This window comes from Parasteatoda tepidariorum, chromosome 7 (assembly GCF_043381705.1).
Source record: "Parasteatoda tepidariorum isolate YZ-2023 chromosome 7, CAS_Ptep_4.0, whole genome shotgun sequence".
Lineage (NCBI taxonomy): Eukaryota > Metazoa > Arthropoda > Arachnida > Araneae > Theridiidae > Parasteatoda > Parasteatoda tepidariorum.
The window spans coordinates 69951136-69978628 of NC_092210.1; positions in this window are offsets into that span (position 1 = coordinate 69951136).

Here is a 27493-nt window from a genome sequence, read left to right on the forward strand (position 1 = left end):
ATATATATATATATATAGTATACTATATAAATAATATAAGAGGTTGATATTCTGAAAATTTATTTACATAATAAGAGTTTGGTTGTTTTAAAATATATCAAAATTAGAAATAAATGGCATTAATCAGTTGTAAGCTTAAAATAATTTTGATCACATACTTTCGATCACTAATTGCCCATTATTCTTTTTTTGAATAGTTTTTCATGAATACCAAAAAATTTCAAGTCATGGGTTGAAAAAATTGCATCAATTGATGTTTGTCTTCTTGTCGTTCAATGGACTGGATTGACTTTCATTTCCAGCCCATATGTGATTTTTAACACTAGAAAGACTGAAACTTACTATATACTATCTATATTGCCCAAAAGCAGTGAAAATGACCGCATCGTGAAAGAATAACTAATATGTAAAGGAGGAAAAAAATGCATTATTATTTGTAAATTTTTTTTGCAAATGAAAAAGCAGTTAAAGAGCTGACAAAATGACTTCTTTGGGCAATCTAGTGTTACGACGTCACAAATTTCTTTATTTTCTTCGATAATCATAATATATTAAAATCACCGCCAAGACGGTAATTAACAGAAAAAAAAGACATGAAAATACTTTTCATGGTAAAGCCAGTTACGTTACACGCTTTGCGCGATATTGAAAAATGTCACCAAAGCCACCGGAAAAAACATCGAATATCGTAACCTTAATATTGCAATTGCGTAAGCATATAAATTAAAAAAGCGACAACTAACTGAATCTCGCCAAATCTACAAATTAAAGATTTCAAACTTTATCGCTCTTCCAAGCATCACCAATATTGTCCTATCCCCTGTGTAACGCATACTAATATTAAGTCCTTTATTATTAAGAAAAAACATTGAAAATACGCACTTGCGAAAATAAAAAAGTAAAAACTCATTCTTTTCTCACGAATTCAAATTCTACTCTTTTTTTATTTGTTTCTGTTTTTTCTTAAAATTAATTCTTATGTTATCCTGATTTTTCAGTGAATCTTGCAACATTTTAATTTTAATTATAATATTGAAGATGATTTAGTGGAAGAGAGTTAGGACATGAGAAATCTAGGACGACACCCATTTTTTCTAATGGATAATAAACGCAGTAAATTCTGTAAGAGCATATAAAAAGACATAATTAAGACATAAAGATATATTTTTGTAAATTTTAATTCCGACTACGTGCAAAAATGGCAACGTTCTGACTATAACGTTCTTCAGTATCCCACTACAGCAAATAGTTTGACTACTAACTGGTTTACCCAGTTTTTTTTATTTTCATTTATTAAGTTTATTTGAATTTATGAAGATCTTGATAATCATTTGGTTGTTTGTTTTATTTCAATTCCGTGAACTGTTTTGATATTAAATATTTAAGGATGCCATGTCTCAACGAAGGCAGAAGTACATTTCGCAAACTGTATCAAGATTTATTTTAAGTGCTTAAATTCTAATAACTCTTCATGTATTTAAATTTGTTTCCATGCATAATAAAAATACATATTTATGTGAATGACATACATGATTACTGCTTGTAAACCAAAGAATGAATTCCGAAATGTGATATTAAAGTACATTTTTCATATTTTCTCTGTTTATTGAGGAATTTATTTATACACAATATGAAATAATTTCACACTAAATGAATGCACAATATGAAATAATTTCAAAACACTAACATAAATTTACGCAATTCGATCTTTATTCTATATCTTTTATTAGAGTGAAGCAGAAAAATTTGACTTAAGAAATAATCGTTATATTTCTTAAGTTATATTCCTTTAAGTTACATTCTTTCAAGTTGCAAATATAATCACCGTTCATGATGTTCAGAAATAAACAAAAATATTAAAAACACACTAAAGTATATTAGTGGAATGTCAACTATCTAAATTTATTGCTAAACTGCTTCGTTTAAGTGCTTCTAGATGGCGCACGGGTCCGTGTGACCAGTAGAAACTTTTTTAAAAATGTCATGATGACTTTTTTTTAAAAATGATCATGGTGATAAACTAAATAACGATTTAAAGAATCTCTCCCTAGAATAAACATGATTGAAGGCTTTATTTATGACAAGTGATAATGCATATCTAACTGAAAATTGTTTACTTCTCAATTTGAAAGGTGCATTCAATGCTGTTGTTTTTTAAAAGCAATCGACGGTTCAGTTTTTATTCCTTTTTTTCCAATGAGAAAAAAATCATCGATTTGGTTGAAATAAACGTGCGCATTAATCTTTTGTATCTAGAGGGCATAACCTCTACTGCCGCTGCCTTAATGCCTAGATTAAGTTCGGTAATAAGTTAAATTCCACACCAACCACAGCGCTGATGAAAAATATCCTTAATAGTAGACGTACCATGGGTTCGAATCCCTCTGCCATCGGGCAACCAAGGTGAAAGATTTTCGCCTCTCTGTAACGCAAATGCGGGTTAGAACTATCAAAAAGTGCTCCACAAGGATAAATTTGCTCCAATGCTTCATCCATGAATTTCTTAGTAATTTGGGTTGGTTCAAAATTACAAGGCTCCGGAGTTAAACATTGACATTAGTTAACTCAGGAATTGGGTCAACTATACAACGTCGGTTATTAAGCAGAATAAAACTAAGTCATATTAAAAACATTTCAACAAATTAAATAAATCAAGCAATATTCGTCATAGTTGATCCAGTAATTAAAAAAATGTAGAAATCGTATTTACATTACTCTGCATTTAATAGTATGGATGAAGTAAAATCCCTTTTCTATTAGTAGGGGCAAAAATATGATAATTAATTGATGATTTCAAAATCATCAATAATTACAGGACAGCCCAGAGTAATAAATTTAAATTTACTGACAGCTACGACTGACAGCGCAACCTTTCTTTTTAATGGATATAACATATTTTAGAAACTATTTGTGCTTCTATTTTCTGCAACTTAGTTTGCAGTAATTACTCCCTTATTAGTGAAATGGAGATGAGTTAACTAACGCGGGGCAATTAGTTTCAGGCAACATAGAATCAAGTAATACTCTATACTCGTAAAGTGTTTACTAATGCTTTGAAGTTGTTTTCTTTTTAAATTTATTAACGTTCCCTAAAACTTTTTCACCGGTAAATGTCCAGTAAATCACATAAATAAAACAATTTCTACTCTCAAAAAACTAAGCACTTGTAGAAAGAAATTTTTCTTATTATCATTTGTCAAGAAAATATCATTTTCCTAAACCTTAATATATTATTGATTAAATGAACTGTATATGAATTTAAAACAGCATGGATGAGTAATTTTTTTATGAACTAATGAAATCCTAATCCTAATGAAAGGAATGTTTTAATCCTAATGAAAGGAACGATTACGAGATTGTAAAAAATTATCAAATGAACTTTAAATTAAAAATAACTGAAAAACTTAGAAAAACAGAATGTGTGATACAATAGAAATAAGAGATAAGTAATTTCTCTCCTTAACGATACATAACGTAAAACGTATATCATTATATCAATTCAAATAGGAAACGCTTTTGACCAATCTTAACTTTCAACATATCTGCTAAGATGTTACATCTGCGAATATTTAATCACTGTTTATCTTTATGTCTCTTACTACGTTTTTGCTACTTTTAATATCAACTTAAGCACGAGCTCAAAAAAAAAAGATCTCCAGAGAGATAAATAAATTGTTTTTAACAATGGAAAAATAGTCATTATTTTAAGCAAAAAATGCCACAAAAGTGGTATACAGAATTGCAATTACTTTTAAACAAATTAGAATTTGAAAATGAAATTTCTGATAAGTTCAGAAGTAAAAATATTCAGGAATTTACTTGTATTTCTGAGGGTTGCAGAGTGTCACGCAGGGTATTTTTTGCTACAAGTTTAATATTTACTATATATTATATAAAATGAAGAGTTGGTGTTTCCGTGCCCCTCTTATATTTATAGAATCGTTTGTTTGTTTTAGCGTCCCTGAATTCGAACGGTGTCTGAAACAGGCACTTTCGGCCCCCTATCCTAACAATCGTTCGAAAATTTCAACTGGATCGTTCAGGAGAGACATTTATAAATGGAACATTTTCATAAGTTCAAAAATTACATTGATAACAATAAAACTGCAAATGATTCAGTTTCTTTTAATTTTAAAATTTACTACAATTATATTTGCTGGCGTATAAATAAAAGACATAGTTATTAGATATTTAATTATTTTCTATTCGTTACGTCAGATTAACTCACTGATAAACATGAACGTGGTTGCATAGGCAGATTTCATCACCAAATTAGTATTAATGGTAACTGGTACATTTTAAATCGATACCAAGCATGTTAATAAAGTTACAATTAGTATGTTTGATACTTATTCAAACTGGATAAAAACTTTGCAGTTTTAATCCCAAAACTGTGAAGTGTTTGGCTATCAAGAGTTTGACAAAAACAACAGCATCATGCCAAATGATACGGCATACAATTAAACTTTATTTTGAACGGATTATCTTCAAAAAAAACTTATTTTGTTTAATCTAATAATGTGAAGCAGCCGACAAGGACACAAAGGAAAAAAAGGAATTTTTTTAGCTTTATTAATCGTGTAAGTATAAGTCTTTCAGTTCTGCAAATAATTTTGGGGTGTCGGGCATTATTATTGAGTTTGTTGAGTTGTAATTACTTTTCTTGTTGTCTTTTGTTGTTCTTATACAATTTTGTATAAAAAGTGCGTAAAGTTGAACCCTCTCACGTTATGTTGAACACTCAAAACATTGGTAGCACCTAAGATTTGCTATGCGATTATGATTGTAAGCTATAAAAATAAAGACTCTACTTGCAAAAATTGAACATAATAATGATAAAACTGGTAAGCTAATTTAATAGATAAAGTAATTTTTAATCTGCTTAGCTGGCATAGAGAGTTATATGCTTTAAAAACTTTAGCATATATTAAAATTGTTATGAAAGTTTTTAAAAATGGAGGTACTTGAATTCAAGCAAAATTGTTTTATCTAGATCATTTAGGAGAAAGACAGGATTCATAAAATGAAATAAATACCAAAAATAATATAAATACTTCATAATTTTGAATGGTTTATGTATTATCTGTCAATAAATTTTACATACATTCATGCAAACGAACGGAAACATAATTTGTAGTCAAGCCAGTTACGTTTCTTTCTATTTCATATAAACAAGGACATATGATCCAGATTCATGATAAACTCAATACCGACATCTAATTTTGGATAAGAGTGTGGTTCTTAGGTTAAGGCAGTTTGGGGAGTTTAATTCATCTTGATTTCGAGGAAAATACGATGTCATATTTGGGAATCCACCAGAGATTGATATGTTGACAGCGGGGAAAACTAAGTGAACTAGCTTGTTTAATGGCCAGATCTGAACCAACTAGAGAAAATCTGGATATAGAATTGAGAAAAGGGAAACGTCGCTATAAACCTGCATCTACCCCTAAATATTTGGACACATGAAAAACGAGAAGAAAAAGTCCACCGGGTCATGCTCTTTCCAAGTATTTCACTCTAATAAAGAATATAGAATAATTAATCATAGATATTAATTAATCTTCAATTCGAAAACGATCAGGGAATTTCCACTATCGTTTTGAGCTTACATTTTAAAAGTACGAAAAATACTTAGAAATTTGCTCGAAGTTTTTTTAAATATTTAAGACATTAAAATCATATTTTTTTTCATTAAAAAAAATGCAATTTACAACAAAATTAAAATTTTTTTAAGAATATTTTTTTCTGTGTATGCGCAGTATAAAGGAACCACTTTAATCTTGAGCAGTTCTTAACGAATTAATTCAAGTTTCAAAACAGTTATTTTGTAATTAATTTTAAATTGGTCAAAAAATTGTGTTTAATTTTATTGAATACTTGTAAAGTTCTTACGAAAAAAAGTGGTAAGACAAATTATTATTTTTTTATATAAACATGTCCATATCTCCATATATATTTAAGCTTGGCTTACGAAAATTTTGCAGCTATAACAAACAAAAAGAAAACAAAATAAAAGAATAAAAAAATACAAGTTAAAAGCTTCTTGTTTGATTTTCTGGCATGGGGTGTTCAAAAATATTTGTTTTCTTTCGTAATTTATAGTCGGTACCCAAAACCTTTGAAAGCATTAAACTTATTGATAAGTATGAGATGAAAAATCACATTAACCAAACATCTCAAAATATTCAAAATAATGTTTTAAGTCTTTTGAGAAAGTAAAAAAAGCTTTCAAAAACTGTCTCCTTCTTTCATTATTATATCTAAATTTAGATTTCCTCCTTTGGCCATTGAGTTTGGTTGAAAAGAAGGAGGCCTCATGAGAGTAGTGAATTGAAACAAAAATTAAATACTTTTCTGATTATATCAGTTACTTTATAACTTTTGCTATTATATTATGCTTTGATTTAAAATGTGATAATGGATAAACCAGCTCGAAATTATTCCAAAGAACTGTGTTTAACTTTATTTGGAGCTTAGCAAACGTTGCAATACAGATTTACCAGATAGTGGAAGATTATGAAAATAAATTTACCAGTAATTAAAAAAAAATACCTGTGAATTATGCAAAGCTTTATTCTTAATAAAAACTATTGTTCATTGATTTCAGGCATGAATTGCATTACTGATGCTACATAGTCAATCAATATAAAAAAAATTATTGCAGTTATATATATGTTTGTAATGTAATAAACAAATCAATTTTTGTCATAAATAATTCCCTATTTATTGATAAAAATTGTTAACAAATACTTTACGTAAAAAAGGAATACACCTTAATATAAACTTGATATAAAAAATTTATATTTAAAACCGAAAATTTTTTATCATGAATCTTTTTCGTCGGCTTTTTTTATTTGTAAATCATGAAATACTCATTTTAAAAAAATAAATTTAGAAGTTTACCCCTCAAAAATCAATGATACACAAAAATATAGGACGTTAAGTATTAAAATACACTAATATCCAACTATGAATTTTCAGTTAATTTAGTAGAACCAGTTTTTTAAAGAGTAAGATATTTCTCGAATATCAAATGAGAGTAGTCAGATATTATATAGATTGACTCTTGAAATCAGTGTTATGTACTCAATATCCATTGGAAATTTGTGATAAAGCTTTGTATCTGCTAGATGTCTCTTTGATATATAGAAATTTTTCAATATCCAAATATCTGTTGAGCATATCAGTTGTAACCCCTGGATTTCTGAGCGATATGTTAGAGTTATGTACATTACTTGAAAATCTCTGTTGGATTTGAGAAAATCCTGCACTTTGTATAAGGGATATCTCAAAGATGATCCGAGATATTTGTTTCTTGAGAAGAAAATGGTTGTCGCTAAATTTATTTATAAATATTTCAAAAAAAACTTTTAAAAATATATCTTAATTTTAAGAAATGATAGAAATGATTGTGGTAGGTTTTATATTATTTATTTACTTTTAAAGTAAAATTTACTCTATATATTAAATTTTTAGCATTAAATCGAAATAAATTATCAACCGAAGTAAAATGGTGGAGATTTAATAGGGTAATAAATATTTCCTCAAAGTTACCAGCAAAGCTCTCCTTCGTTAAAAGCTGAATTGCAATGCAAAGAATCTTCAATATGCCATAATAATAAATTACGTATCCTTTAACCAACGAAGATGAAATCTATGAGTTAATTTCCTCTTTCACACAATACAATCTCTATGTGAGGGAACAATGATTGTGAAGGAATTCGGACTGAGTACTTAGACAACCAGAAATTGAAGTCGTCGTATCACATTGTTTGTGATTCTGATGTTATCAAGTGCAGTTGAAATACGAAATAATTAGAAAATATAATATACCATAGTTATATGCAAGTTATATAATCTAGCTTTTAATTTAGTAATAGTTAAAAGCCTCCGTTACAATCTATTTTCTCAACAAATTTGAATATTGATGAATTTAGTATATTTTATACTATACTATAATTGAGTTACTATAATTGATGTTACTATACTTGAGATTATTTTTACAAATAAAGTATTCACTTCGATGAAATAGATAAAATATGCTTAATTTACAATCTAGAATTGGAATAAATTTTAATCACAAATTAAAAGAGGAAATAAAAGTTTTTTTAATATTTATTTTTGGAGTTAAGCAATACCGTAAATATTTTAGCGAGCAGATTTTAATTACGTGGTAGTTATATATATTTTTTATTAAATTGTTTTTTATTAAATTGATTTTTATTAATTTGATTTTTTTATTATGTTGAATAAATATTTTTTTATTAAATTGAGCGCCAGTTTGGCTGATTAAAAAAAATCACCGTTTCACAGCTCCACATTGTCATCTGATGCAATCGAAATCATTGCTATGCATACCTGACAAAATGAATTCAACAAAGGAAGATCAGAGGGGTAAATTCCGAACATGAATCGCATCTATCAGAAATATTGCATGCTTGTTGAATATCCATTTTTTTTGTGAAATCGGTACAATTGGTTGTTTATTATTTTTTTGTTCCCATTGGTTTTGCATTATGAGTTCGAGCAAAACATGCTTTTGTTAGTTAATCGCAATAAACTTAAGATTAACTTTGATAAGTATCCTTTGACATGAGGCTCCTGCTCGAGAATAGCTCATGATTGTCAAAATTTACCACAATCAAGCAATTTTACCCACTACTTATCCCTTTCGAGGGGTCGTAATACAACATTTTCTACAGTGTCTATATAAAAACTGTACCAATTATGATAATATTGGAATATTCATTACCAAAAAAAAAATAGCGCGTGGAGTCCCTCCGCTCGGAAGAAGTTAAACTTCGTAACCTACGACGCTAATTATAGAAGAATCAGCAGTCGTAGAAGGATCACTAGTTCTATTCAACAACTCTTTTTCCTGCTACTCTCGCTTGCGTGCTCTGTAATCACGGTAATATTGTGCATTTTTCCCTCGTGGACCTCTTGAACCAGTGAAAGTGCTTGTTGTTGCCTCATCGTCTCGCCATGGAAAATGTATTTGTATTAATAATGTATGTGAAGGCGTCATAATGTAATTTAAAAAGAAAAAACCTAACAATCAATTGATATTCACAAGAGAGACCTTGACATAACCTTAAATCCGTCGCATTGTCCGTGAGATTGTTTTCACTTATTTTTTACAATTGTTATCCACTAAATTTGAAAATAAAAAATACTATCCTATTAAATTGTATCTGTATCAAATCAAACTAGAAAATTATTTATAGAAAATCAATACTTTTATGACTTTTATTATTTTTATGCTAGTGAGAACCAAAACAATATGGAAATGAATGAGGGAAAACTGGATCCTACTACGTGATTTCCCAGCCAATAAAAATGTAACGTTAAACGTTTAACGCAACCTTGTTGGAAGTCGCATACGAAGTATAACTTCAAAAATAATTATTTACCATTTGCTTCAATAATAATGTGATAATATTTTATGCTTGTTCCATACGAACTAGTTCTCCATAACTTTTAATTTTTTCCTCATAGATTATTTTTTTATTTTATTTAGAGCCTATTACCAACATTAATTAGCCACTAGTTGCGTCAATAGCAGTACAGACATTTTTTTTTACCTTTTCTTAATGAATTAGTGGAACATTTTTTGTAATTTCAACTACCATCAATTTTACTAAAGCAAAGTTATTTAGTTTCGTAGAAACATGATTTAAAAGTATAACTATAAAACACGTGATTTGAACTAAATATTTCGTAACGTGGCCCTTTAATGCCTCAACGCTGCTGAGTTGATGATTGAATTTATTTAAATTACAAAATAATAAAACATTAAATGACACGCGAGTAAAAAAATAATTAAATATGAAAGAACGCTTCTGAAACTTATTTGATTAATGATTACTGTAAGCTAGCAAACATCACTATGTTATCTGCGAAATATTTGGTAAAATAGAATCATCTAAAGTTTAATTTTTATGAGTGGTTTGTTTTAAAGTAATGAGTAAATTCAATTTTTCAAGCATCTCTCTCAAACGATTTCATTAAAATTTCTGAATAGTTCTTATGATCAGGGGCTTATACTGCCTATTTCATCCACTGTCAAAATTTCAGAACGTTGGCACAAATGGTTCAGCAAACAAACATACGCTTTGTGGCTTCTAAAATAATAAGAAGTACAATTCTGCATGCTGTTGATATGTCTACATAAGCAAACCATTTTCACATTTCACATTTTACAGTTTCACATTTGCTTCCTTAAGCAACATTTCTCTTCATCCAGGGCATTTCAAATTCAAGTGCAATTTAGAAGGGCACAAATTTTTCTCGAATTCGCCGTTTTGCAGCATCGTAGAGGAACATAATAACGCAGCAGAAATCAAAGGCGAATGGCAGTTCAGCTGGTTATGGACCAAAGAGCAACGGTATTTGATCAGTGGGTTTTTCTCAATGCTAAACAATCGTATCTTTCTACCACCTAGACTTTAAAAAATTTTAAATTAATAAAATATTTTACATATTATAATTTTAAATATCTAAAAGAAGTTACTAATAATACAACATAAACTATTTTAAATGATGAAAATGTTTTGAAAACATTTCATTACATTAAATTTGAAATTTTTTTTAAATAATGTTTATTAATATATATGTTTCAGACAACGATAACTAGAACTCAAAAATATATAACTATTTCAAGTTGGATATTTTTGAGACAAGGTAGAAACAAGTTTTAAAATATCATTACTTTCAAGTGTGTTAAATTATAAATAATTTGTTTGCTTAAGGAAAGTCTAATATGTACATTAATTTTTCAGCTTCAAATCGGAATAAGTTTTCAATGGAAATGATTTGGCATAGATTTTTTAATGTAATAAATGTCTCTTAAAATTAAGGAGTATCAATTGATGCTCGAATTTATAACGAATTATGCAGCATAGCATCAAATAAAAATAACCTTTTCGATATTAATTAGTATGTATAAACATTTCGGAAATATTAGATTTGAGTAACTTGACTTGTTTTATAATTTATTTTATTGCTCCAGGTTGTCATTTTAGTTTCTTTAAACTAATTAATAAAACTGCTGTTTAAATTGAATATTTCTCGTCAAGCTTTGCAAGAAATAAGTTTTAAGCATCTATTGAATTACTTATTAAATTGCTTCAAATTATGAAATATATTTTAATATTTATTTTATTTTCTTGTCTAGAGAAATACTGTTATTGCTTTCCCCAAAACTAGCTTTATATCGTTTCTTCTTTTTAAGACATTTAAAGCTGACGAATTCCTTAATCGAGATATTGTAACTAATACGTAATTAAAATTCCAGCTAATCAATATGCGAACTAGATTGCTACCTCTAACGATATGTTCATCTGAAAAATTACTTTGTAATAGTTATAAATCTGTAAAGATCTTTGTCTCATTCATGCTTTGATTCTCGTTCATGCTGAAAAATAAGTTATGTTAAAGGAATTTATTCTGATGGTTTATAAGATCATGGCATTTCGAAATCTAAACAAAAGTCATAGCGAGGCCATGTTTTTGGGTCATTTGGTTAGTTACTATAGATTTAATATTATATCAAATTTTATATAACCTTGTTTCATATATTTCATGCCCTTATAGGCATTAGATATTTCCTAGTTTAGAAAATTCATATTCTTAAGTTTATGTACAACTCGTTAATAATTTTACAACTAATTATAATAGTAAACTTACTAATTTAATTAGCAAAAAACGAATGTTTTTCATGGATTTTCTCTTTCATTTCCGTTTTCATTTTAGCATTACTTTTCTTTCTAGAGGAACGAAAATAAATTCAAAGATAGTCTCTCTTCTACTACTCTTCGCAATAGAATAGAACATTAAAAAATACTGAAATATATAAGCAAGTTCTAGCAATCTATACACAAATTTAAATTAATAATTAAAATCTCAATTACTTATGATTCTTATACAAAAGACCTCGCTTTATGTTCAATTCATTCAACAATTCCCTGGTTTCTCTCATTCAACATTGTTTTTTTTATTAAAGAATGCTTCATTTTTAAAATTATACTTATTATAATTTTATGTAAGAAACTTTCCTTAATATGTAAATCGTAGCGAAATGAAAGGTTAACACGATTTGAAAACTAATCAGCTAAATTTAGAAAAAAATTAAAGTAATGAATGCAGAATATGAGACACAATTCCAAGTCATAAATGGGAAGTAATTTTACTTGTTAACAATGTATAACGATTACATTATGCCTTATAACATTTCAATCGGAAGTGGTTCTCATCTCACAATAGTCTGTGTTTTTGAAAATTATAAGCGTTAAGGTTTATATTCAATGTTGACAATGACGATAATTCAATGTCAATTATAAGCGTTAAGATTTATATTCGAAATCTTATTACAGCAATATGAACAGAAAAGTCTAACAGCAAAAACTAATTTAAATCAAATAACAATTACAGATTAAATTTATGGACCTAAAAACTAAAGTCATAATAGTATCTGTAAAATTAACGAGCTGCAAATCTATTTTAAATATATCGTTGAAAAGAAATTATTTTTTTGTATTGCAAAAGCTCTTGATTCTATATCATTATCCACCATGAATCACAGATGCATGAGATTACAGCTATAAGAAATTACAAAATGCTAAAAATGTAATAAACTTCATTAACGATAACAATAAATATGTTAAAAGAAGTAAAATAAAACATTAAAAACTATTGAAAATCTGTCTCTGGACGACAATTGCATCATCTGTCTTCCTCCCAATATCGGTTTTAATGATTTTTTTCTATGTTCTAATTCAGATTCAATTTTGAAAACCCATAAATTTTGAAGTTATGTACTCAAGAGTTCAGAATTCTATGTTAATATAAATGTGAAAGCGGTATAGATGTTTTGTAAGATAATCATGTCTGGTCTTAGACAAAATGCCGCAGCTGCTAAGGATCTAAAAAGGTATGGGACATTACGGATTTTTTTGTTTTGTTTTTGTTGTGCAAGGTTCGTTATTTTGAACAATAAAAACAAATATTTCTGTTATACTTCTTGTTATTTTGCTGAAATGAAATAGTATGGATAGACGGATAATTTCCAATCGCGCTTTTAAGTAATTTAAGAAATGGGTTTATTTTTGAGTCAATTTCATTGTAATTTCAACTGGTTTTTCAGTGATTATTAGGTACCATGGTTTTCTGATATCCCGATAATTTTACTCACATGATATACAGATATGAGATGACTTAACCAGGGAAATTTCGAATTGCTCTTTTAAATAATAACTTTTTGACGCATGTGTTTGATTTGTGTAATTTCGTCGAGAATTCACATTGTTCTCCAACCAATAGTTTTCATGCATCAAGTGAGTTTCAATCATAGATCTTTCGAACAACTTTTTGAAGAGTCGATTTAAACTGTGAATTTCAAATACTATTTCGGTAGTTGTACCCACAGATTTTTAAATAATTTTTATTAATTACATCAAGTGAGTTTCAATCATAGATCTTTCGAACAACTTTTTGAAGAGCCGATTTAAATTGTGAATTTCAAATACTATTTTGGTAGATGTACCCATGGATTTTTAAATCATTTTCAAAACCCTGATATTTTAATGCAAAACTTTTACGACTCGTGAATATCGAATCGCTCATATGGGCAATAACTTTTCGATTTTCGGCCACTTTCGATTAATTTTGCATCGATTTCATCGTGAATCCATATGTTTTTCATATCCGGAGTTAATGTTATGGCTTTCCACATGATTTTTGAATTTTTTCTTTTCACATCATTCATCATTATTACAAAAGGTAGAATAAGACGCAGAATTTTCAGGATTATGCGTCATTGCAAATATAAAGGAAAATATGGGCTTTTTCTCAGATTATAATTGAATATATATATATATATTTATATNTATATATATATTCCATTTTCTGTAAGTGTTTTTCTTAATCTATTATTCTTAACAAAACGCTCTTTCTCACACTTTAAAGTTCACATCCTGCCTCCTCATCTTTATTTGACTTCAAGTTATGCATTACTTAATATTTTTGATTTTCCCCTTTATTAAAAGTTTTACAAAACATTAAATAATGTAACTGAATTTGCTAAAAAAAGTTAAATATTTCCTATGGAGTTATATTTGATATAGAAAATTACACATTGATTAAAATGAAAATATAAAGCGTTTTTAACTTCTATCTATATTATATCCACATTATGATTAAGAACCAAAAAAATGATAACTGATAGCATCAGAATCACCACAACTAATTATCTATTTACCTATTTTTTGATTTAGAGATTGTTGAAAGCAATGGTAAGCTCAGTCCCGTTCCAATATGAGTCTAAACAAACAATTTTAAAAGATATTCATCATTATATACAATTTTAAATATTGTAAAAATATTCTTTTAATTTAATGTACCCATCTTAGATGAGCTATTGATTAAGATTTTGGTCCTTCACTCAATATTCAATCTAGTTAATAAATCAGGCGAGTATATAAATACACCTAAGGGGCAGATTACTAACGTGAATACAATATATAGTTATAGCTTTATAGCTAAAGTTGGAACTATAATTCTTCCGTTAAGTGCGTAACTTGTAAATTCTTAATCAACTTTAAAACACTTGGTTTATTCAAGTTACGGAGAAAGAAATTAGTTTAAATGATTAAACTTACCTGTAACTCTTCATATGATATAAGTAAAAAAACATAAATCAGAAAAAAATTAAAATAAATATTTATTTTAATTTTTTTAAGCTCCAAATTTCATGTAAATCGTCTGTAATTAAAATGTATAAAAATGCACTTGGAAATTATTACCTGACTAATCCAAACAAACTGAAATGAAAAGATTTACTTGATGATAAATAAACTTCATTTGTTTCAAAAATATGTTTATAATTTTAAAAAAAGTAATTATGTTTCAAGCACACAAATATAGGCTCCCATTCTTAAAAATCCCAGACAATATACATTTAAAAGAGAAAACATTATTTGCCAACAAAAAATTTAAAATAAAAGCCTTTATTAAGGCGATGACTGGCAGCTTTTGTTGTTGTTGACATATGCTTATTTTTAGCTTAAATTACTCCTCTAAGGTTTTTAGGCAGAGGGGGTGTGATTGTTCTTGTTTTTCCAGTGGCACCATCTATGGCAAAGAATTCGACTTCTGCCACGTCACACCCGCTTATAGGGCGGACCAATTCATACATCCACAGATCGTAAGTTTGACATGAATCAGATCATCTTAATATTTTTTTTGTCATCTTAATATTTTTGAAGAAAATGAAGTTCTCAAATAGTCAAATATAAGAATATAGAAGATGGGGTCAACAGAATGCTTTTATTTGACTATACTGTCTATACTTCATATGCAAAATCAAGCATTAAATGTTATTGATCAAATACTGAGGGAACATGAAATTTCATTTATCATCTTTCTAACAAAGCTTTCTTTTCAGCATGCTGCTGTCAGACAAATTCGTTTACGATTTCCACTTTTTACTTCGAAAGAAAAATGCTTCTTTTTTTAATTCCAATTATGGTAATTGGAATCTTAATATCGAGCTAATTTGGTCCAAAAGTAATAATGAATTAAATTAAAGTGTATCGCTTTCCAAGTTAAACCATTGTATCGAGAGATTAACTTAAGAAGCATGACGTTGCACGATACTATTAGCATCTTATATATGCATCACAACGACTTTTAACTGTATTATGGTTAAATATGATTTGAAACAACTAGCAGAATAATATTTTCCAAGAAAATACTACCACTTTATCAGTTTTTGTACTAGGTCAAATATTTATTTGACCCATCCCCCCCTTTTCTTTTTAAACTGCTCTTACTAATTTTTGAAACTGTTTTCTCAGCTCCTTTCAGATTGTGAACATAAGTTACTTAAAATAGAGGTCGAAGAGTTACTGTGTATAGTTACGGTTAATTTAATTTCTTGATGCGACTGTTTTTTAAATTGTTCCATTTAACAATCAAATTGCCCCTCTTCGTATGGTGTGGGGCATATTTTGGAAAACACTGAGATAAATCACTCAAATTTAATACAATTTCTTTTTCTCAATCATGCTATAAAAATTTTCATTCTAAAACTACCATAAAAGCAGTTTGTTCCTCTAATTAACCGTAAAGTTTACGGTTAGGAAATTTTTTTTAACCGTCACGGCTTTGAAATCGCTTACTACTGGTATGGTTAAATAATCGTGAATGCAAAACTGTAGAGTTTTATAACCAGTTACAACAACCATGTTTTCCAAACCGTTAAAATAAAATTTAACTGGACATGGAGTTTTGTTTTTAGCTGCTTTGCAGTGCTGTCATTTGTGCTTGAATGAAAATATCGTATTAAAATAGTTCAGAGTTATCGATTGGGGATTGCAGGACTCTGGAAACTCTTATTTTGTTGAAAGTATGGAGAAAATATTGTGGTGTCAATGCTGTGAATGCTGTGATTTGAATTTTAGAACAACATATGAAAAAAATAATTTTACGCTTGTTAGTGAAACTCATGAATTTCAAAATTATATCATTTGAATTTGAAAAATATCGCTTGCTACTCATGAATACATTGAGTTTGTCAATAATTTTAAACTCAACTATTATCAACTATCCAATAATAAAAAAATATCCAGTATGCTTTAGGAGATATGTTACATTTATTTATTTTCTTAATTACTCATATTTTATGCAACTGTATTTTTATGTTTCATTATTCTAATGAAAAATAATGGATTACAGTTCTATATCATAGATAGTTGAAATATCGATATGTCGCTAACACGATTACTGTGTTTAAAATAAATTATCACATTACACTGCTAGAAATTTCTCGGATAATATGGTTAAATAACAATTTATTTAATCGTTATTTTGCCATGTTCTAACTAAACTGCGAAATAACTATAAATAAAGCTAGTATTAAAACTGTTATCTATGGGAAAAATCGCTTATTTACTACTTTTACTTTATACGGTTAAACAATCTGAATTTCATCGCACCAACTAGACAAATGTGAGGAAGCCTCATTGTTTCTTGCACATGGGTACACATTACAACCGAGAGGGCTATTAAGTCTCAGTCTGTAGTCAGTGAGTCTCATGACTTATAGAACTGGCGTTCGAGTCCCAACTTTGACACCACATCTCTCCATTCTCTCTCTTCTCTCCCTTTCTCTCCATTCCCATTCATAAAGAGTATTCAGTGGCCTGCACTCTTCAATTTGTGAACTTGAGCTATTAGATGAAGATAGTCTCTTTCACGCATAGATTTCAACACCGTCGCTAAACTATCTCCAATGCCCGGTGAAATTTCTTTTTTTTCAGTTTTGAAACCATGTTAGTTGTAAATGGTTAAAAACCATTTAGTTTTGTAATAGGGTTTTTTTAACCATGCTAATTGTAAAAGATATCAAAACCGTAAAGGAAAAAAATTTTACTAACCGTAAATTTTACGGTTATATGTATAGATGGAACGCAGCAGGTTATTTTACAATAATTTTAGAATAAAAATCCTAACAGTGTAAATCGTAAATACGATGAAAATATGAAACGATGAATATCAATCAACATTTACAACTAAAATATCGTGACTAACTCAATGAGTTAAACCAGGGCTGGACAAATTACGGCCCGCGGGCCAACTGTGGCCCACCGGAGGGTTTTATCCTGCTCTCGGATAGAATTTTAACTTGCCGATCCATAGCGATTAATGGAAATAGCTAGTACAGACAGCTTTAATTGATAAAATGAATGTTGAAAGCAGAAGTTGTTTTTATAGAATAGCAGATTGGGACCAATTAGCGTTTATCTTTCTCTAGGAATTTCACATGTGACTGACTGCGCATTTTAAGCTTCAACGAGAGGATTTTTCTGCCAGTGCGAGTTCTAACAGTATTTATTGCGTATTAAAAGATTGCACACATATAACGTTATTTCAAATAATGGGGAAATTACTAAATGTATAAAATAGCTAGTTTGAGTTATTTTTAAAATTTTTTAACCCCAAAATGGCTACTAAAAAAAGCAATTTGATTCAGAGAGCCGTGCGTTTAATGATAAATGGACTTGTACATATTTTTCTTACAGTTGTAAAAGATAAATCAGCATGTCTTATCTGCAATGATGTAGTAACTGTTATTAAAGAATACATCATTAACCGACATTTTACAGGCAAGTACAAGAATGCCAACTACGAAGCAATGTTTGAATGTGAAAGAAGACAGAATGCAGAAAGCCGTTTTAAAGAATTATCAGGCCGAATATTTTTTCCCAAGAAGATAAATAGTGTCCAAGAAGCAGCTATGTTTGCAAATATTATTGCATGCAATATTTCTAAAAATAATAAATCTCTCGGAGATGGGAAGCTTGTTAAACGATGTATGCTCCAAGTTTGTGATGTTTCATGTCCAGACATGAAAAATAATTTTGAGGCTGTAAGCTTATATTAAAAAGCGGTGACTTCTAGAATCGAAGCCATCGATGAAAATTTGACATCACAATTAGATTCAAAAATTGCGCAATTTAAATTTTGTTCAATAGCAATGGATGAAAGCACCAACATAAATGATACTGCTCAGTTAGTGGTTTGGAAAGACGACGTTGTGTTGCTCTTCCAGGAGAAACAGTGTTCAGTAGAGTACAGAATATTAGAATATACTGAATGTCTTTCAGACTTAGCATTTTTCACAGATCTTCCTTGTCATATGAACAACTTCGTCTTATATTTGCTTCAACTTGTATATGTGAACAAGTGTTTTCTTCTCTGAACCTTAGAGAAAATCATTTCCGATGTAGACTAACAGACTATCATTCAGCTTCGTTCCTTAAAATAAGTACACCTCACTTCGAACCTCAATATAAGGAACTTTTAAAAATGAAATTTCATCATCTCATTAAATATTTAAACTAAAACTTGTATATCGTTTTTTTTAATTTTAGAAGTTTTTACTTTGTCCATCAGACTTTTTTTTGTTCCGTTTTTGCACTCCGTTTTGCAAAGTTTGCCCATCCCTCAGTTAAACGATTTCCCCCTTTTCTTTTACTAAAGAGTTACAGGGTTAAAAGAACATTTCGGAGCTTTGTTTAACTCGGCTTTGTTTCATTTGTTGTAGTTGGCGATAGAATGAGTGTATTGGCGGATACTTTTGTTACAACAGTCTCACAATTTTGAAACTTTTATTTTTTAAAATAATGATTAGTTAAATCTATATTGAGATATGCATCCTAATATTCTTGATATATCTAAAAGGGCAAAAAGAGACTTGATCATAAAATTTAAATCCCTGGCCCAATGTGATATTACATGCTTCGTATCTCATACTCATATTTAGATCTTCGGTTTTCCTTTTCAAGTTTAGAAATGTCGTTTACCACTGAATCAGCAAATTCAGATAGTTTTTTAGAGATAACGTTAGCCATTTATTAGTAGAGGTTTAGTATTATTATAGTTAAATTGTAAGTAACTTTTTAATTAAACTATAAGCATTATTTCACTTAGCTTGAACTGTCAACATTATTTCATTTACATTAGAAATACCTTAAAATCTGAACTAACTAGTCTTAAATAATTTATCTGCATTTTACTTCATTCTATAATAGGAAACACCAATTAAGCTGAGAGTCTCAATTTACAATGTTATATTTTAAATGAATTTCAATGCTATGTATTGCTGCATAAGAAGGTTAACAACACTAATTAAAGAAAATAAGAGAACAAACTCTAACAAAATGAACGTGAATTACAAACAATTTCAATAATCCAGGGGAATAATTCTGTTAGTTAACTAAATAATTAACAGACGAAACAACTAACAAGTCGTAAATATCGATGCTTAAATTAACCCTAATTGTCCTTTAATTTTTATTAGTAAACTCTAAAGAAAATTATAATTTATTGAGGCAGTAATTAAACGGAAAGATAAAAAACAAATTGGAACAAGCATCGTAATTCACTGTCATTCCAGTTGTAGTTGATTTCATTATCAGAGAGTCAGCATAGCTTTGTTAGTTAATGAATACCCTTTAAAAATCTGAAGCAGCATTCGAACTCATTAGAAATCTTTTCTTAACGAAATTGAAATAAAATGAATCGGATTCAAAGTTAATATCTTTCAAATTAGACAAGAATGTTCTGTATTTTTATTGAATATTACAAAACTTTGAGTGGTTCCTAACACGAATTTCACTGTCTTCAATAACAACGATACTTTTAAATAAAATTATATTATATTGTTTATGTTTATTTTGACTTTTTGGTTAACTAGTAAAATTATAAAATTATACTGCTGAATGTTTGACCAACAAATAACACTCTCTCTTTTTTTATATTTATATATATATATACATAGTAAGACCGCACCCTGCCATTGAAGGTTCATTCGATCACTTTGAAGTATAATTAGGAGCGCGTTTGTATTTCCTATTAATTAGTATTGTTCAAGTTTTATCAGAATTTTATTTAAATATTTCATTTGTAGAATTTTATTCTCCATTTTAGGCAGGTAAAATAATTTAATACTCGTACCGGCAACCATTGACTCTCATTCGAAATATCATGCTTACCTTTTGTTAAATTTATGCTCTTCAATTTAATAATTGACATTTTAAAGTATAAATTTATGTACTTCAACTTTGATTTTCGAGACCTCAGTATGTAATCTTCATTTGACTGGCTTTTGTATTTTGCTTATCACTCTTTCTTGGGACAGTTGGGGGTATTTCTTTGGGGGTTCAGCAATATTTCACCTCTAACGACAGAGATTGCTTCTCGTACTGACGACATGACAATGCAGCCCTGGTGACGCTGTCATGTCTGTTAGTGCTTCCACTTCATTTTCTATTTTTGTGCTATTTATTTTGTGGCTGTTTTTTACTTTTGTGATTTTAGTTGTTGTTCGTTTTGCTCACTCGAATTAGATTCCTGCTTCAATAATCTTATCGGTTTCATATCAGGTAATAATTTAGTTTGATACACACACACATATATATAAAGGACATAGAACACAGAGCGAAAGAAACATCCATGCCCGGAGCAGGATTCGAACCCACGGCCAATGGCTCCGCAGTCAGGCACGCTAACCACTCGGTTTAGGTAATCCTTAGAGGTTTGGAGGTTCACACGTTATGAAAGAAAGATATACAGTAAAACTTGCGTAAGTTGACCACTTGTGGTGCATTGTTTTAGGGGTCAACTTAGACAAGTGGGCAACTTATAGAAGGGGTGGGTCATTGTTTATTTTTTCGTTTCCTATATCGTGTTGCTATATATTTAAAAGAAATTTTTACTTGACTTAAAAATTTTATTTAGAGAATAGCCAAATGAATATCTTAAGAAATGTGTTTAAACCTGAATAAACTTCAATTTGTTACATATAATTCTAATATTTAACTAATTTTTTAAAAAAAAAATTTCGTTAGTTATGCATGTGACTATGCTCACTATTGCAACTGGAAGAGCAACTTTTCTATTGACACACCTGTTTTCAATGAATGAATGAAAGAAATGGTCAAAAGATGACCCCCTACAGTTTCCCCAGATGGCCAACTCACAAAAGGGTTTAGATTAGCTTTTTACACCATTTTACCAAACAAGTGAAATTTTAAGATACATTGCAAAATGAAAGAAAATTTTCTGAATTTTTTTTCTGGTCGACTTATGAGGGCTTTAGAATAGATTTTCATAATACTCCTAGACAAAATTGACTTATTTCTGTGGTCAACATACAAGATAGACTGGCGGTCAAGTTACAAAGGTTTTGCCTCCTTATATTATATAGGAAAAATTCCGTTCTTGATAATTGAGATCAACTTATGCAGATGTCCAACTTGCAAGGGTGGTCAACTTGGCAAGTTTCCCTGTATTTGCAAAGTTAGTAGAGATAATTCATTATGTCATTGAAAAGAAATTATATCTACAATATCTTACAAATTATGTTCACTATTTATTGCTGGAATTCAAGATTTTAAAAGGATAAGAATTTTTTTTAGAATTATAATTTGGTTATAAAGTTTTGACTGTTTTAAAAATTAATTTTAACTAACATAAATTAAAATTTGTTTGAATTGTGGAGATGTAGAACATTGGAATTGGATAAAAACTAAATGCTATCTATATTATACTACAGAAAAAACGGATGGTGCTCTAAAAAAGTGAACTTCCTGAATAACTTTTGACCTAATGATCAAACTTTCATGTATTAAGACTCAATCGTAATGATTTTAGTGTCTTATATTAAATCTGCTAATTTATTCAGCAAAAACGTACTTTCTCAGAAAATACAGAGATTTCAATTCTTCATCTTCAAAATACAGGAGATAAACACAATTTGGAAAATATGGTCCCTATAGTTTATATACAAGAAAAAACAAAGGCTTGGACCGTATCATATTAATTTTACATTTTCGGAATTTCGTTGCATTTTAAGAACTTTTTAAACAAACCAACAAATAATTGCAACCAATTATAAAATTTATTTATCGAAAGACTTCTCTTTCTAAAAATTAGTTTTCGTGTAGATATTAATTATACTTTATTAAATTACTTAATGATAACCATAAAAATTGATTTTTATTGTATCCAAGCTTTTAAATTATTTTAAAATATGTAATTAAAGTGACAAATTTCAAAATTTGGACAAAATATGTCAAATGATTTTCAAAAAATCAAATTTGGAATATGGGAGTTTTCTCAATAGTTACTTAAGTTGCTCACTTTTAATTTGAGATTTTTGTCATTTAGTGTTAAATGAGTAAAATAAATGATTATTTAGATTATTTCTAGTCTTCAGATTTAAAAGTATACACTGTAACTAAGAATTTCTCGAAGTGAAGCAAATATGTGCCAAAATAGCTCCAAAACAAATTATAGTCAAATTTGAAAACCTCACACAGTCAAAATTGAAACAGCATATACTCACTTTTGAGAAAAATGCATGCACATATACTTTATTAATTTTGTATTTTAGTATAAACCTTATTTCTTTTACTTCAATATGCATAGATCACTTAAATTAAACATTAGCGCAATAAGTATGGCGAATTTTTACGTTTCTTCTAAGCGCATTAGTACCACTTTTCCATTAAATCTTCTTTTCAAGACAAAACTATTTTTTTAATTTCAATTATTGTTGATTTTAAATTATTTAAATCATTGTTGATTTTAAATTATTTAAATTATTGTTGATTTTAAATTATTTCAATTATTGTTGATTTTAACTTGTTTACTTTTATAGAAACACATTTTGAAAGAATTTTCATAAACAAAATAAACAGATATCAGATCACTTTCCAAGTATTAATTTCGCAGCGCAGTCCACGCATGCTACCACGCTAACGTTGTTAGTTAAATTTTTCTTTCATAGGGAATAAAACTAATTAAATTCCAAAGTACAGAACACTAAACTTTTTTCTGGATCAAATAGAACTATAATCTATCAAATATCACAAATATCCCTAATATCATATTTAAAATATTTAAAAAATTGAATCGTCTTTCGTTAAATAAAAAGCAGCGACTGAAGCTTAACTAATCACAAAATTCCATTTCGTTGTTCTTTCATGCCACTCAAAAGGTTCATCATAGGATGTTTTAATGTTGACAGTGACCTTCCTCGTGCTTCAAACTATCTGTATGCCAAATTTCATCGCTTTCGATTCGGTGGTTTATGACTCTATTAAGGACACACACTCTCACACAGACATTCATTTTTATTTATATAGCTTTTTCACTCCGCTTAAACAATGGGTATTCATCTAGTTTTAAAATGTTTCAGAACGCATTTCGGATATTACTAATTAAATATTTTCACTACTTATTTAAAACTTTCCTGGAGAAACACACATTTAAAAATCAATTGGAAAACAATTTGAAATTCTTAAAAAAATTTCCTTTCATGAACATAAAAATAAAATTAAAACCATCATATATATTCTTATCAGGTTTGCGCAGCATATGGTATGTGACGTGGGATGAAAGAATGGTTCCCATCAAAAGTAGTTATTCATGTCACTTTGACGAAAGAGTAATGGAATTTCTTATCATTCATGAATATGCCCTGATCATTAAAAGGAGGGTTGAATTTCCAAAAAAAGTTTTGGTGATTGGCGTAAAAAGGATTCAAGACACCTGCATGGACGATAGACGGTATCAGTTTATTTAAGTATTAAAATATCATTAATATTTAGATTAAGCTACTGACTCGTTCATGTATATATATATATANTGTGTGTGTGTGTGTGTGTGTGTGTGTGTGTGTGTGTGTGTGTGTGTGTGTGTGTGTGTGTGTGTGTGTGTGTGTGTGTGTGTGTGTGTGTGTGTGTGTGTGTGTGTGTGTGTGTGTGTGTGTGTGTGTGTGTGTGTGTGTGTGTGTGTGTGTGTGTGTGTGTGTGTGTGTGTGTGTGTGTGTGTGTGTGTGTGTGTGTGTGTGTGTGTGTGTGTGTGTGTGTGTGTGTGTGTGTGTGTGTGTGTGTGTGTGTGTGTGTGTGTGTGTGTGTGTGTGTGTGTGTGTGTGTGTGTGTGTGTGTGTGTGTGTGTGTGTGTGTGTGTGTGTGTGTGTGTGTGTGTGTGTGTGTGTGTGTGTGTGTGTGTGTGTGTGTGTGTGTGTGTGTGTGTGTGTGTGTGTGTGTGTGTGTGTGTGTGTGTGTGTGTGTGTGTGTGTGTGTGTGTGTGTGTGTGTGTGTGTGTGTGTGTGTGTGTGTGTGTGTGTGTGTGTGTGTGTGTGTGTGTGTGTGTGTGTGTGTGTGTGTGTGTGTGTGTGTGTGTGTGTGTGTGTGTGTGTGTGTGTGTGTGTGTGTGTGTGTGTGTGTGTGTGTGTGTGTGTGTGTGTGTGTGTGTGTGTGTGTGTGTGTGTGTGTGTGTGTGTGTGTGTGTGTGTGTGTGTGTGTGTGTGTGTGTGTGTGTGTGTGTGTGTGTGTGTGTGTGTGTGTGTGTGTGTGTGTGTGTGTGTGTGTGTGTGTGTGTGTGTGTGTGTGTGTGTGTGTGTGTGTGTGTGTGTGTGTGTGTGTGTGTGTGTGTGTGTGTGTGTGTGTGTGTGTGTGTGTGTGTGTGTGTGTGTGTGTGTGTGTGTGTGTGTGTGTGTGTGTGTGTGTGTGTGTGTGTGTGTGTGTGTGTGTGTGTGTGTGTGTGTGTGTGTGTGTGTGTGTGTGTGTGTGTGTGTGTGTGTGTGTGTGTGTGTGTGTGTGTGTGTGTGTGTGTGTGTGTGTGTGTGTGTGTGTGTGTGTGTGTGTGTGTGTGTGTGTGTGTGTGTGTGTGTGTGTGTGTGTGTGTGTGTGTGTGTGTGTGTGTGTGTGTGTGTGTGTGTGTGTGTGTGTGTGTGCGTGTGTGTGTGTGTATTTTGAAGTATAAAAGTGTACCAAAGCTGATTTAAGCTGGATACATTTTATTTCATTCAATACTAGGGGGTTAAGCCCCCTGTTCACTGCTGCTCACAAACCCGAAGATTGGCCGCCATAATTGATGCTGTTTTTCTACCTACCACAGTTAAAATTATTCACTTAACATATATGAACTAAGCTGAATTTTGTTAGCTTACGCTTTTGCCTCCATTCTCAACGTCCAAATATTATCTATTAGTAATATAAATATTTAGATCTATTAGTGAACAGAAGTAATTTTTTTCAGTTAAAATTTTTTTTAAAATAACATTTATGTTAATATAGCATTATTTAGCATTATATAACATTATATTTTTCGAATAAATTTGATGAGTTTACAACCGTAATTTAATATTTCCGCTTACCAAACTGGCGGATATATTAAACGTTATTTTTGCTTGCATCTCATTGTGCATGAAGCTGATCGTTAAGTTTTAAATGATTAAACAGATCTTTTTAACTGTAATTTTTGACAATATATTATAGTTATTTTCATAAAAATAATAATTGTAAAACGGTTAATTATATTAGACCTCCTTTCTAAATGACTTAAAATGCAGGACAGAATTACATTATAATAACATTAGGAAAAAACATTTCTCTTAGTTTTAAACTATTTGAATTAAAAGCGTACTACTGTACGGGAAAATTGCTTTAAATGAGGGTTATAAAAATATTTATAGAAAAACAATACCTTTATGAATTTGATAATTTTTAAGCAGATGTTAACCGAAACAAAATGGAAATGAATGAGGAAAAACTGGATTTCACTACCTGATTTTCCTGCCAATAAAAATGCACGGTCAGCACTGGAAAACTACAACTCCATCATTGGATTTTTATATATAGTAAGATTTGCTTGCTTATTTTTGTTTTAATTCCTTGAAAAATTTTATTTCCCATAATAGACTTTTAATAGTCTCTTTCATAATGAAATTATATTGTTTTCATTTAGGAATCATTGTTGTTCGCGTAATGAGACTGGATCAATTTAATCCCATGTGGACGTTTTTTTTAAAAAAAATAACTTGTTTGCTGTTATTATTTTTCTAGGTCTTCTCTGACAGATGCCTCCACAGTAGCAAAACACGTTACATATTTTTAAATCAAAAATTTAAAAACATCTCATTTTCTCTTGGTCTATTATGATCGCTAACTTTATCAGTTTGTATTTTTTTCATTAGTTTATGCATCGCATGTTACAAACATTTTCTATGAATTCTCCTATAAATATCTCTAACAATTTTCTTCCTTTCGCCAAGTTTTGCCTTGAATTCTTTAGCATGACTCTGCTTAGTTTTTGTGTGAAGCATTGCAGAGTTATTATGTAACTTTCATGCATTTTAATTCGTTCTCTATCAATATATATTTTTCCGAACAAACAAGAATTATTTCATTAGACTCAACAATTTTTTTCCACTTTTTATATTACAATATCCTTAAAAGTTTCTCAAATATAGAGAATTAAAAAATATGAGAATTTTGAATGAAACTGAATATTCGTGGCACAGGTATCACGATCACGGAAAATGTAGACTGCTGTTTCTCAATATCTTTGCCCATAAAATGTCTTCTTTAAAAATTATATTTCAAATATTATCTAATATTGCTGGTAAATTATCCCAAAACACCTTGTTACTTTGAAATCAATATACACTGCATGACAATTTCTAAGGGACCACTGATTTATGCAAAGTAGCGTTCGAGGCAACCAATCAATTACAATGAAATCAAGTGTAGAGAGCGTTGTAGAGCAGAGCCAGTTATCTGTTTAAAAAGCAGTGCAAATAATGTCTTCATTCATTCGAAAAATCATAATGTATTGACCCAAATAGCAGCATAAGTTGTTGAATTTATTTCTGTGAAATTCAGTGTGGTGTTGCAATAATTAAGTTAAAAATGTTAGCAAGATATTATTCGAGTTATGAAAAGGGATTCAGGTTGCCAGTTACAGTGGAGCGAGGAACACGTTTTGCACAACAATATGCACATGAACGTGATCGGTATGGCCCAGACATGCCTGTATGGGCTATGGAATGACAGTAAGCTCTTTACCTGAAAACCGCTTAACTTTTTTGAGCGAGGTTACGTTACAAATCAACAGAAGTGCAGAAAGATTATTCCGA